Genomic DNA, 14,816 nt, shown 5'->3' with positions numbered 1-14,816 from the left:
ATTCTCGTCACGAAGACCTTGGGTACTAGACAGAGTATGGGATCTATCGACTGAGCGAAAGAGGCAAGGACGTATGAAAGGTTAAGTGGATTGACAGGTAAATAGGGCAATGGGTGGTCTGATAGACATAACACCTTAGCGAGATAGGTGAAAAGGGGATAAAAGAGGAGTGATACGATGATAGAGGAGCAATGGAGCGGACCCAGCAGGGGCTGACTCGTATTGCCTCAGCTATATCCTGCCTGAGCTTGCTGTGCCAGCGCAGTACAAATACAGCCAATCAGGTCCTGGGGTCGCTGGCAGCTCTTTCGCGGAGAGGGATTAGCAACCCCTCCTATTGGGCGGTACACGGCCTCCTGGTCTGAATTCATCAGTAACATGGTCGCCGAGATGTAAGAAGCAGGTTAATAGATACTCATCAGACATCTGCCACTAGGTTACTGTCCAATAATCTTCTCCCTGAATCTGCTGCCAGCAATTGATGACCACGTTTTCCCCCTAAACCCTTCAAGCGCCCTCCCCTCTCCCCTGCTCTGTTACCCCTCTTCTCTCTGCTCCTTCCAACCTCTCTTGTGAGTACATCCTGCTTCATGCGCACAATTACGTTCCTAGACAGGCCTCTGGCTGGGTCATGAGTCAGACCCATACATATGTTGCAGCACACCAGTACATTACACGCCCCTCCAATGATGCCAGCAGAAATTTTCAATTTGGAGGACCCGATCTGATGGGCTGTGGTGACGAGAGTTTTGGTGTCTACTGTGCCACTGTATAACAATCTTCTGCCAACATCATTATTGAAAAAATCTTGTAACACGCACCCGTGTATAACACCCCCCCCACAAAAATCACCCTTTTAAAGCTGATTTTTCTTTGTACTTGTGTATGATACGATAATATGAACAAATAATAGGGGTGGGCGAGTATCGATACTGTTATCTGCTCCCGCTCTTGTGGCTATTTTTCGGTCAGGAACTAAAGGCTGAAATGGTTATTTTACATTTATTGACCGCCACAGGGGGCTCCGGTAAGAGAACACATAAGTCTTCAGTTGTACTCAGCAATCTAATTAGCTCGGAAGTGCAGACAGATCTTTGTATATTATAAAGTATATCGTCATTGACTACTGCACTGCTATGAGATGAATGACGAACGTAGAACGTGAAACAGGAAACGGAAATACAGAGCAGCATAGATTTCAAAACAAGATATAATTAAACATTACTCAATAAACAGCTTAAGGAATTCTTAACATGATAGATATTACTAAATTACTTGAAACACTATTGTATTGAATTTAATTATTTGCACTTCACTCTATTCCTTAATAAGAAGTTGTTCAACCAATTTTGATTTTGATTCCCCCCCCCCCCGCTGAATTATTTGTTTCATTTTATTTATCTATTTTATTTTATGTTATTGTGTGCTCTGCAAAATGACTTTTATTAGCAAATTAAACAAATATATAATTGCCATTAATTTAAAACAATTTTAAGGACATTTGTTATAATTGGATATATAGGTCTTGAATTTTTTTTAAATCTGTCATTGTTTTGGGGGAAAATTTTATGTATCATAAGTACTAATAGTATTGGCACTTGGTATCGGTGAGTATTGAAGATTTGAGTATCGCATCGGTAATAAATAAAGATTTAAAACAAACCAATAATCACTAGGTCTAACTGTTACCTTTATACTGTCACTAAGTGGGAACTGCACCAAAGTCAGGGAAAGGCACTACTATAACAACCCATGTCGACGGCGCTCATTTTCTTTCAAGAATTTATTGTCGTTCTTGAAGATTGTGTCACTTCCCATCCGGATAACAGCAGTATTGCTTTACCTTGAAATGTTGCCTTGAGCCACAAATGATTTGTTTTTCTTCACAATATTGAACATTCACAGTTAGCACAGCACTTGAGGGCATATAATGGCCCTGCTAATGATTACAACCTCACAACTCAAGTGGAAATCATGTGGTTCCTCTCTTATTGACTGTTTTCACTACCAGGTTCAAAGGGCACGGAGAGAGTGACTCTCCCTCTCTGCCCGGTTATTTATGACTTTTCTTCCCCAAAGTTATTTTTCTTTCTGTGATTGCAGAATGGTGTGCTAAAGCCGACGTGTCAGGAGATTACTCAACTGGCCATCAAGTGCACATGGTCAATTTGCCATGATGAGAGGCACTGGATCACACAACCCCTGAAATCCCTCTGTGGAATCTCTAGGGAGGGAACTCACCACACTAACACCACACGCGCATACACAAGTGTATGTTCGTTCTTGGATGATGCCAATGTGGTAGTCATTTTAGCTGCCAAAGTCAAATGGAGGTTCAATTGTTTCCACATTTCTTAAGATAACATTATGAGAGGGAGAGCAATCCGAGGGCCCGGGCAATCAACCATCTTCTGCTTAGTGAGGTTTCCTATATGGAAGGAGAAATAATGGGGTCATGGGATGAAAGGTGAGACATGTGAAAGAGCGGTTCTTGGGTTCAGCTCTAGGACAGTACCACTTGTTACCGACTTCAGCACATATGCACACTTCATTGCTGTCAAAAAGTGCCTTGATGTCCTATGGCCACTCTTCACAGCAATTAGCACAATTGGACCTAATAATATAGGGAATTACTAGGAAAAACAGGAAGGGAGTGGTTGTAACAAAAAATTTAGCATACCAAGCACATGTTGGAGCAGTTAGGTAAACATTAGTCTCCTATTTTAATTTATGGGTGAAGGACATGATTGTGGATATGTAAAAATGAAGGGGTTGCCATTTTAAAAATTTGTTTCTGAAGTTGTGCCAGGGGCAAAAAGACTCAATCATAACTACTCACGCCTTCTGTTTTTGACAATGGTGCGATGAATAGAGGCCGGTGCCCGTTTTGTGGTCTCAGAGGGATTTGGGGACAAGTAGATTGGGCAAATGGGCGTTTCTTCTGTTCACACTTGAGCTCTGCCCATCCATGCTGAACCTCCTGGACTCCATCTTTTCTCAGGGCCATAGCAACGGAGTAATTGAGCGGGGGCATCAGGACTGCAACTAATACTGGGGTGGGGTAAACGAGTTCAGCTAGAGACGCCCAGCCCCAACCTGATACTATTAATATAATCATCTGTTGTGTCAGTTTTTCACTTTAAGCTGCCTCATGTCTATGTGTTTAGTTCCAAATTCTTGCCAGAAATCCAGCAGGCCTTGATCACCGCATAGAGTAACACACTCAGCTTCACTAAATAATGTTTAGTCATGATGGTTCTCCCTGTAATCCTTGAAGTTACAATCCCTGGTAAGCAGTCTAAAGTTCCCTGCACAGTACCACATTGCTGAGGATATTTTAAGGTCCAAATTTGAGGTTGTCGCACATCATTTGATTACCATGGTTTTACTGTACAGTCCTGAATGTCAAAAGTCACCTCCCTCTTTCTACAGACATCCTCTTTTATTTTTTTTATTTTTTTTGCCATTGAAAGAGATTACATTTCCCATGAAAACACATTTACTGCCCCCCCCCTTTTTTTTTCCCAGCTGTCTGCATTTTTCCTGGTGGGAACTACAGAGCAACTCACAATATGATCTTATCAGGATACAGGAACTGTGAGATAATTTATGTATTCAAAGAAATTATATCAACACATAATTGAATCTCCAAATACAATTATACATTTATATCTTAGGTCACAGTCACATAATCTGCTCTGTATGAATTGTGGACAGTGGCAATATCAATATTTTATGTTGTATTCAATGCTTATTTTGCAAGATAATATGATACATACACCACCAATTTTCCATCCCGACCGTAATACACACATTTAAAAACAAAAAAATGGAGAGAATAATGCACGTGTGAATGCCATTTTAGTCAAGATGATTTATTCCAATGCAAATTACAAATGGTGATTCTGCAAAGGACAAACAAGTTTAACATGAATAAATATTAATCCATTGACTGGTAGATGGTGTAACTGAAATTTTAAATGAGACCTGCATGACAGGATGCGCCCCGTTTTGACTGACTGCGTTCTACATGATGAGGGTGCTTCCTATCGTGTTTTGGAGTGTGTTGGAACGGCCCAGTGTGAATACAGGCTCTATCCCTCCGGGTGTCCCATGAGGTGCTCCAGAATAGGCGATGGGCGTTTCTCCGTTCACACTCCAGCTCTGCCCAACCATGCCGAACCTCTTTGGCCTTCCTCTTTTCTAAAAGCATCATCCCCTCCACTATTCTTGCAGCAGAGTAATGGACTGGATAACATTAGGGTCGCAGCGGCTAATGTCGGGCTAATGGGAATCAAACAGATGACCAGCCCACCTCCAAGTATTATGCCTGCGTGGATATGGAAGACACTTTTAAGACCAAAGGCAGGGCTGTCCAAGCACCAGTGGTTTTTACTGCTGTCTGAGCTGCTCATAATAGGTCATAATAATTCTCTGCTCGCTGCTAATCTTTCTATTACTGCAACTTGACGAATTTGATCTTTCAAATGTGCAAAACTATGAACTTGCCGTTTTATGTGACACCATTTAGCAGACATACGTAAGATTAAAATAGGATTACTATTTATATGCCGAGTCTTGTTCTTTGTGTTTGATCTCACATTTGATCTATCTTGAGGGGCCTCACAGCTTGTCCATGTCTCCTACCTGGTCAGCTGGTCTTGGAAGAGGCCATTATTCAAGATAGAGGTGTTATCCATGCTGGGCCGACCTGTATTGATCGCTTGTGAGCAGAGACTGAGTGGGGGAGAAGGACTATTTGCTTTAAAGTTCAATGCTTCTCCACGGCTGTTAGTGTTGCAGCCACAGGAGCAATCAATATCTGGACAGGGACCCGCGTCATGAGACACGCTTCCCATTTAGAAACATAATAATGCTGCGCTGATGCTGTTAGCCCACAGCCACAGCTTGTGTTTAGATTTTTTATTTTTTTTTCCCCACCCCGACTCCCTCCCTTGTGTCAAGTTCTCCTCTCGCACCTTACAAGCGGCTTTCTTATTTTCAAATGTAGCCTGGGTTTAGCGGGGTGGACTGGAATCAGTGTGAATTGTAATTATAGATGATACACATGGCTGGAAGGGAGCGATAGAGGGGAAAACACAACAGAATAAAAGGCAAACAGTCATTTGCTGTAAAGGTGTACAGCAGGTGTCACAATGCAACCGATTATGTAAAGTGCACAGCGGTGGAGTTCACTATTGTGAGTGTCTTTTTTTTTCACCCATAAAACAAAAAATATATACTGTATAATGAAATGTGCTCCCTGCATTTCTTGGCAGCGTATCAAGTTCTGAAGGGGGCGAAAGAAAGGCGCCTGTTTCTAGTTCAAGGTGTGCAATATACAGAGCCGTACATACTTAATGGGGTATTGTCAGGGGGTTTGTGCAAGGTTATTAATGCCCTGGTTTGTCCCGGCTATTTGGTGCAGTGTCGCTCCCAGAAGGGAAGATGAGGCCGCTCTAACTACTACGCATTCCTCAATGCAGCCTCTCACCCCGAGGCCCTGACTGGAGGTCACCCTCTTTAGTACAGGAGCCATTTTTGCCGTGATGTACCAAATGATGTACTAAATACATGCCCCCTCTTCTCTCCGCTCCCCCTTTCTACTTACTCCTCCCATCCCCTCCGTTGGTAAACAAAATGCCTCATTGTGTTTCAAGCGCTCACCCTCTTTTTAAACCCTCTCAGTGTCTCTGCTCATCCCTCTGTGTAATCCCTCTCTAACCATATGCATATGTATAACTAGTCTATGGCTACGCATACATTTTCATCAGACCCCCATTTTGCCCCCTCCTCCGCCTCCCACCTCTTCGCCGATTAATCTATTTGTTTGAACGTTTTAACTGGCATTTGAACTCATTGCATTGATTTTTTTTTTCTTACACAGGGAGAGATGCCAAGGCAGTTCTTTAAACGGGCTGAAATCAAACATCTAAATATTTGACTAAGAGCCTTGCTTAGATTGTTCTAGCTGGATGAGAAATACATAAAAAAAAATATTTAGTGGGCATTCTGGACAAGAGGAGAAGATTGGGTAAGTGATGCAGCAGTTAGATGCAGAAACATGCTGAAAAGCTGCAGTCCTGAATGTAGGTTGCATTTCACGTAGGATCCACAAGAGGGTGCTGCTCTACAGTCCATTCTAAACCCCTTCTTTACTCTGATAATGGGAAGAAAACTCCCAAAAGCCACGCTATTAGATATGCACGGTTCAACAACCTTCACTCATAGGCATTCAGAAGAAAAGAAAAAAAAAGTTATGTACTAATGCTTAAGTTGCCACCCTGAAAAGTTAAATTGATTGTCCTTGCACTTTTTTAAGTGCTGCTATTGTGCTGGTGTGACAGTAATTACATGCTAAGCTGTCAGGGACATCAAGCAAAGATGACTTCCCTTGCATTGTCAATCCATCTTTTTTTTTTTTTCCTGAACAAAAATGTGTCTTCAAGATAAAAAGTTGAATGGAGAGGGGTCTTGACCGATACGAGGAAAAATGTGAAATAATTAATCGTCATGAACGTCTATTAAGATGATAATTTCTGTCCAATGGCGGAAAATGAGTGGCAGAGTCCAGGGTATAAAGGCCACCAAGGTTTCCCAGACAAAACTGTATGTCATGGCGATTTTAGACCTTTTATCGAGACGTATGAGGTTCACCCTGAAATGATGCCCAGCATGGTATTAACCCTAAAAAAAAGCTTAGGGGCTCGTGACCATCTCTTCTTAAACCCCCATCTTCAAATAAATCCTGCAATCACAGTAAAATTCTGTTCTTTTTTTTTTTTTAACACTAATTATACCTGAACAGTGGTACACCTGTTCCTTGTACATGTCAGAGGGGCTTAAACATTTTGCGATTTCAATTTTCGAAACAACGCGGATATGAGAAGGGTGACCAGATATTCAAAGTTAAGAAAAACACTACAGTTTTGCTGGAAATCAAATACGGTATATAATAAATTCTCACCAGGAACTGTTTAGAACAAATGTAATCGCTCGTCAATCTGGTGGCAAAAAATTGTCAATCAAATGCTAAAATGTTTCACCGTACCCCCCTGCTATGTGTTCACGTACTTGCCATTGATGTTTGGTATTTCAATGAATATTTGAGATATCCTACTGTCTGAGTGGTCATTGAACGCACCTCGAGTCAACTGCCAAACATATACTTTAAGTACAGTTCTTGCTTTCTTTTGCTTCTCCATGCAGCTATCAATCGTTGAATGTTACGCACTTTTTTTCCCAAAACATTGTTTATAAAAATGCTTAAACACAAAAAGTATTCTTCGTGCCTTTAAATGAAAACAAGCCAAGTAATAACGTACCGCTTTCAACATACCTCGTGGTCCCACATTGTAACATTGGAACAGCACCTCGCCCGCATTCTGTCTGACTACATTTCCCGTGGTTCTTAGACACAGAAGCAGGAAGTAGTTCAAGTTCTGGTATGATGCAAACGTGAATGTGAAAGTAAATAAGGAGGAATTTAACAATTATTTTCCTTTTTTTACTTGGCTTATCGTATGAATCGATATGCCGACTGTGACTGACATAGGGCTGTGCCAAAAAATCTATTCTAATTTAGTACGATTCAGAATCGATTTTAAATGTCCCAAAATCGATTTTATTTAAATTATTTTATACGGTCTTGCCTTAGTCTGTGTGTGCCTTTATTTGGAGCGCTGTTCATGTTGTATCCGGTTTGGCCACTGAGGGGCACTGTGGGTTTACGCGGTCTAATATACTGTTAAGTTGTAGCGACATTAGAGAGTAGAAGCAAAAAGTCACGATCAAGTTATTCCAATAATAGTGGAGCAGTTCTTTTGAGTGATAAAAGTGCTGCGAGTAGCGCGCTAATTAGCATTAGCGAGTTAGATAGACTGGAGTAGATCATTACAATTCCTTGCACATCTATAGATTGAAGCAAAAATCATTGTCAATCAAATAATTTTGAATGAAAAATCTTTCTTAATCGAAAATTTATTCTGAATCAAATCGCAGGCCCAAAAATCGGAATCGAATCCAATCGTGAGACATTCAAAGATTCCCACCCCTAGATTGACATGCACATGGCCCAAATAATTGGCTTGCTAACTGAACAAAAAAATAAAATAAAAGACGCAAAAAAGCTGGGGAAATACGTCAGGCCACAAGGCTCAAAACCGGAATTGTCCTGACTTTCGGTTAAAACGGGACGTCAGGTCACCCTACTTTCCATACTTCCCTTTTTATCAGGCCTTGTTTAAATGCTTGTAATTACGGGTCTCCGCAATTGCGTTCTCCCCTATTAGCAAGCCGTCTGCCTTCACCTCTGTTGTTGCGCTACAGTTGTATGCTGCCGTGGGATTTGCAGCCGCGGTGTCTGTTGTCATGGTTTTCAGAGCCCATGCCAGATGTCATAGTTAACTTTGAGGGAGGAAGAGAGAAAGCAAGCGCGAGAGAATCACGCTAGAGGCTATTTTGTTTTCAGTGATTTAGATGAAACACAGAGATGTTAGAATGTTAGACTTGCCCAACAAAGCTTCTCCGTTTTCCTGCCTCTTTTTATTTTGCGAGATAGTAAATTTACCTTGAGGGAAGGCAGCCTTTTGCTCTGAATACAAGAGCCACGCAGAGCACATTTGAAATGAACAATGAATTATCGCAGGAGGACAGAAAAATGTATGAATTAGACTTTGATCTAATCCCAAATTAATAGAGAAAATCAGAGCGAAACCTTTTGTGTTTCATCGTATGGAGATGTACAGTAATAGTCCTGATTATTCATTTAATAGTAGGCATGTCGTGCTGTGCAACATACCCAGTTCCAACTGGATCCTCAAAATGTGCCAAATCTATGAATGCATTGTAATCATTGCTGACGTATACAGTAAGGTCTTCATGTAGCTACTGTATGTGTACAATTCAGCTATTGATACCCATATAATGTAATGCATAAATGATTTCATAAATTAAATTGTAAATAATAGAAACATAGCACTTGCACTATTTGCATTTGACAAATACATGTTCATAATATAAACACCCCGTAAATTACTTAATTCGAACCTTCTGCAATCACATTTTGTAATGTGTTAAAAGGGATTGGATGACTCTCCACATATGATTTATATCATAATTAAATTGGCCTTTAAATTTTTAATAGGTTCTCAACTCTCACCGCATAACACTTTTTGATTTACTGTAAATAATTGAGTGAACATTTAATACAATCTATGATGAGTTGAAAGAGATGATCACATTCTTGTACTTATAGTTACCTAAACTAGTTAATTACCTGTGTTCATTTTCCCCTACATATGTAGATTTTGCATAGTAAGATGAGACTAACACTTTTGTTTCGAAAATAATTCATCACCTACATTTTATCGGTTTAATTTATGGGAAGGCAATTTCCACCAAGCAGCACTGCGGTAAACATCGTTAATCAAAATACATTATTATAATGAAGCTCTTTTTAAAGGAAATTAAAGCAGGTCTATCCTTTCTTTGCTCATCTGTGATAAATAAAAGCTACATTTTAATTTTGAACAATAGATACGCTTAACCTTAAGGGAGGTCATTTTCACATTGAAGTACTGCTTAATTCTTTGTTTTTTATTTATGGAGATGACAATTACCAGCTGGCCCTAAATAGTAGTAGAGTGTTACATTACACTCCTCTTGTGTCTTTTGAACGCTCTACTGTCCACTAATTTTAATGTTGGCGTTAAACCCTCCTCATTCACTTGCATGACAACCTCACCTCTCACTGCCCTGCTTTCCAAATGAGGGATCGCCCCCGCGCCATTTTCTTGAGAGCAATTTCTTAATGAAGGCCACGTGTTTGATGACACATTCGCTTGAACGTAAGCGATCTCATTTAAGAGCATTACATTTGAATTTATTGGGGGTACTCCGAGGGGACATTGAGGCCGTGACCAGGCCGCACATGACTGACTGATAATAGACGGCAACAGACAGACATTGACTGCAACCAAAGACGGCTGAATGCTGAGAAATTGTTTACGTGGTGATGTGTATGCGCCAGACATGTTTGCGCGTGTTTTTATCTCGTTGAAATTTGTAGCAGAGCTTGATTACGCTTGTTCCAATTCCTCCTTTCATTCTCAGCGCTCGTTCTTGTGCTGTTGTAATGTTTGAGTGATTATTACATTCTCGTAAGTAGACACCACTGCATCGCAGTCGTCTATAACCAGCTTCAGCTTTAATGCCACCTTTTCAATCACAATTTATATATCTGCAATGTTGGATTTTTTTTTTTTTTTTTTAAATTTGCATCAAGAAGCAGCATTTATGTAAAGGACCCGAGCTTTCTTTGTATACCGTAATCCTAAAAGCTTTGCAAAAGTGATCTACTTGCTTGCATGGTTTCATGCTTACATTTTGAGTGTTCCTACATCAACGATAGCCAAATTTGAGGAAACTATTCAGAAGTGTCCTACCATATCTCTAAACATTTGCATAGTCAGACGGAGCAACAGACTCCAAACTGATCCACAAGACGAACAATATATACAAGCCCTCTCTCTGCCCACATGCACTTGTAAATACAGTACCTGGTTAAGAGGGGATGTTGACAGAAAATCAAAAGCAATGTAGCCATAGTGTACTATAATGAGACTTAGCTCCACTTTACAAGCCCTCTTACAAAGATCTACGATTTGAGAACAATCAATCGCTTCATGAGAGCTTGTTATGTTCTCTATCATAAGAAAAATGCCTTTTTGTTTGTTTCTGCACCGAGCTGATTACGCTTCAACCGTATATGTAAGCATTCCTGGTGTGTGTGTTTACACGGCACAAAGACCTGTAGCAATGTTGTTATTTATGAGACTCCCACCTTTTCCCTTTTTCTTTTTCTTTGTTCAATGGCATACACACAATCACGGCGAAGAACGCACAATGTGGCGGAGAAGTGTTTGGCAGCAGACGTACTTTGCTTGTTAGTAAATTGTCACAAAGGAATTCGAAAAATATATTCCGTAAGGCCGATGTGGGGTGTAGTTATTTTATTGCTGTTTAGAAGTTTCATTGAAAAGCATTTTGTTAGGGATGTTCAATTTTTAGACCAATACCAGTACAGTACACAACTCTTGAGTAGTTACCGGTACAGATACCACTATCATTTTTGATCAATACAATCCCCCCCACCCCAAAAAAAACATTGACAGATAAGACCTCCATCCATCCATCCATCCATTTACTACCGCTTATCAGCGGTCGGGTTGCGGGGGCAGCAGCTTTAGGAGGGCAACCCAGACTTCCTTCTCCCCAGCCACTTCAACCAGATCCTCCAGATAAGACCTTTATATCCAAATATAGCATTTTCCTTAAAATGTCATCAAATGTTCTATACATCTAATTTCTAGTTCGTAAATCAGCCTCGAGAGGATGGCCGAAACTGGTATTGGCCGACATCGGCAGTTCAACACTTTTTTTTTTGAGTGATTGATTGAAATCTTTATTTCAAACGTTAAACTCAACAAAATCAAAACGATGCAAAAAAAATAAAATAATGAATGAAGGCAAAATTAAAAAACAATACATCTATTATTAATATGTTTGAAAAGTAAAATACTCATTTAATCCTACCCCAATATATTTTACATTATGAAATAAATCAAAAATAATTATTTATATATATAAATGTATTTATATGATATATATTGTACATACACACACATCAATCTACACTGATATAAATATATTCATTTACATATTACTGTATCTATATCAGATATTAAAGACACCCAAAAAAACTCAAACCGGGTCTTCCGTCTATCTTGTAAAAATAATTTGCTTATATTTATTTTTTAATTGACTGATTGTAGGTCGGACATTGTTTCAATTCCACTCTGTCTTACTCCATAATGTGTTACGCAGAATATTTTCAATGTAGTTCCGTAACTTTGTAACTTAAAATTAAACCTTGAAATAAAACCGGGTATCAGCTCGATACGATATCTGTATCGGTACTTGCCTGTCCTTAATTGTTGCCATAAAGGTTTCCCAGGTGACGACCAATCACAGCTCACCTGCTTCCTGAAGCTGCTTGCTTGTTACCTGAACCCTGAGCAACTTTGATGTCATTTTCATTCGACAGCACGAGGCAAATTGGCCGCCCTCTGAGATAAATAAAAACGGGTGAATTTTGCTGCTTAACTCATACTGTACAAACACAATATTAATCAGAATGTCGTGTTTAGACTAATGGGAATAAAGATAGCATATTCAAAAATGTTTGGGTTGACTTCCCCTTTAAAAAAAACATCTCTGTTCTATGTCAAACTAAAACAGGATCGTCAGAAATCTCCAATTTGAATACGGTTTTCATCTCTCGACAAGGCTTATGCCCATGACGCAGCCTCTATTAGGCCCCATTTTGCTTCTTTTGCGCAAATGACCGTTTAACCGTCTTTTCCGAACCCTGACGCCTCGCTTGTTATTACTGCCATTGTTTCCCCCTTAGTTGTATACACGCGTGAGGCTGGGCCCTTTAATATGCGAAGAGCTTTTCCTCGGCTTTCCTACGGGCACGCTGGTCTATGTTTATTCCTCAGTCAGAATGCCTCCTTTCCACAAGTTTGACATGCCTTTTTGTTGCCATGGTAAGCCCTCCCTTAAAATATATATTTTTGCTTTTGGCCTGGATGTCTTTTTATCTCAGTGGTTTAGAGTCTGTTGCCCCCAGGGACAGATTTAAATGTGTGTGGGTCTTCAAGGATTTTTCTGCAGAAAAGCCGTTTGGATCGCAGCCTCGTCGCCATACAAGTGCGACCGAATTGTGTCATTTCAGGTTTTGGAGCTATCGTTGGAACCAAAGGAAAGTCCAAAAGAGAAGCAAAAAACACAAGACAAAAGCTGATGAAAATGGACTCGATTGGATTATGTCAGACTTGGCATGCGTCTCGGTATGAGGGAAGTCGTCGTCGTGTCTTATCACACTCTGCCTTGCAGCTAAATGAAGAAAGAAGACATAGCGCAGCTAGCCTCCTGGAAACACAACAAGCCACATCAGAGCTGTAAATACTGGCTCGGCTTGAGTTTTGGTCACAACAGGAAGTGACACCTATGATGGCGTTTCGATTGAACTTTCAAACACAACAAATTTTTTTAGGTTGCTATATAAACTAGGTCAAATGTTAGACAAAATCATATGAAATGTTATGTTCGGGATTTTTATTCCATCAAGACGGTGAGTAGTAGCCATACATGTCAAATTGTGATTGTGGTGGTGACAAGAAATTAAGCTGATATTGGCGAAATGAAAGTCAACTAAACCACTTGCTTGAAATTCAACCATCCATCCAATCATTCATTTATTATTAGCCTTTTAATGACAAATTGTGATTGGGCATTGCTAGGATTTAAGCCCGCACCAGCTAAATTAAAATCAGCTAGTGAACCACTACACTACCAGTGTCACGTTGTTGTTGAAGTTTAAAAACATCATTAGTAAACGCATTAGACTCGACAGAGGATCTGATTAAGCGCTTTTAAATGCAATTTAAGAACAACACATTTTGCGTATCATTACTCTTTTGTTTCAAATGCACTTTTAGTTAGTGCTCCTCAATCTAATTGGTCATAACTCGGGAGCTGCTTATTTACAGAATTCATCAGGTATTAAGGCTGATTAGGCACTTAACAACACTTAATTGCATCACACCTCCCTGAGCATACTGTCACTGCGAAGCTCTTCGAGTGGACCGTGACATTTCCCAATGTCCTCGTTTAGCATTTCTTTCTTTGTGTGCTGCGGGTGCGAACTGACACGCGGTGTCAGTCAGTGTCAGGGGTAGAATGGCACAAGACGGATAGCTGAGGTATACATAAGCAAGGAAGCGTTAAGGATTAGCCTACAGGATGTTAAGAGACAAACTGGAGAGCAAGTCGTAGAAAGGCCAAGAAACTTTGTGTGCGAGCATGAACAGGTAAAAACAGGACTTTGTGTTTTTTCACATTTTGCAAAGTTTCTGTGTGCGTGACAACGTTGTTTTAAGTGATGGCTGTTGACAGACTGCAGAAGTTTTTAAACATTTTGCTACGTATGCCAAGGCTTGTGTTATCCAAAAGCATGTTTTCAATGCTCTACTCAGTGAGTTTGGGTTTAAAATTTAAATGCCCATCAGACTAGAGAAAACCAGCTAATTAACTTCGGCGTTCAAGCGATGTGACCAAATGTGACTGAAATGGACAATTATTCGCTGTGCACTGACTTAGTCTCACTTGCGCTTAAAAATCTGGAAACATGTTTTTATTTTTTGTGAATTAATTAATTTACATTTTGAATGGCATTTACATCCGTGACATTGTGACACTGGTCACCAGATTTTGAATTGCAGCAAAGCAAGTGTCCGATAGTTGGACACTTATGAAAATGTTAAATGCATTTGATGTTCTCACACAGGTCCTCCGTTTAATAAAATGTGCCTTTTTAGTGTATAGGCAGGAATAGTAGCACACTTTGAAAACCATTCGCATATTTTGACTTTCTGTTTGCTCTCAATTTCTAAAGCCATGTCCTTGTCAACTACAGAAGCAAGCAAAACAAAATAATTTTGATCTCGTTAAAAAAAAAAAAATGTTGCGTAAACAACCTTGAGAGTGGAAAAACAGCAATACAGTTTTGTTGGGGCTTCTTCAATTTAGCTCAGCACTTTCATACACTATACAAAGCACATTCCCGGACACTTGTTGTGTAGAATCTAATTAGAGATCTGGAATTGGTCCTTTGCAACACTGTTGCTGCACAATGCTCCTCTGAGATACTGTTACTTTTGCAAGAATACCTTTTTTTTTGTTTAATTATT

General features: G+C 39.9%; 1 protein-coding gene across 2 annotated transcripts in view; it reads left to right on the top strand.

The window, feature by feature from the left end:
• The window catches only part of LOC147173489 (uncharacterized), a 236,402-nt gene that overhangs the window by 32,323 nt on the left and 189,263 nt on the right, over positions 1-14,816 (top strand). The gene's annotated exons all lie outside the window — the stretch shown is intronic.

The sequence above is a fragment of the Leptonotus elevatus genome, chromosome 5, assembly GCF_054856555.1.
Source record: "Leptonotus elevatus isolate MCC_2025b chromosome 5, RoL_Lele_1.0, whole genome shotgun sequence".
NCBI classification, from domain to species: domain Eukaryota; kingdom Metazoa; phylum Chordata; class Actinopteri; order Syngnathiformes; family Syngnathidae; genus Leptonotus; species Leptonotus elevatus.
This window is presented reverse-complemented; position numbering and strand designations above follow the sequence as displayed.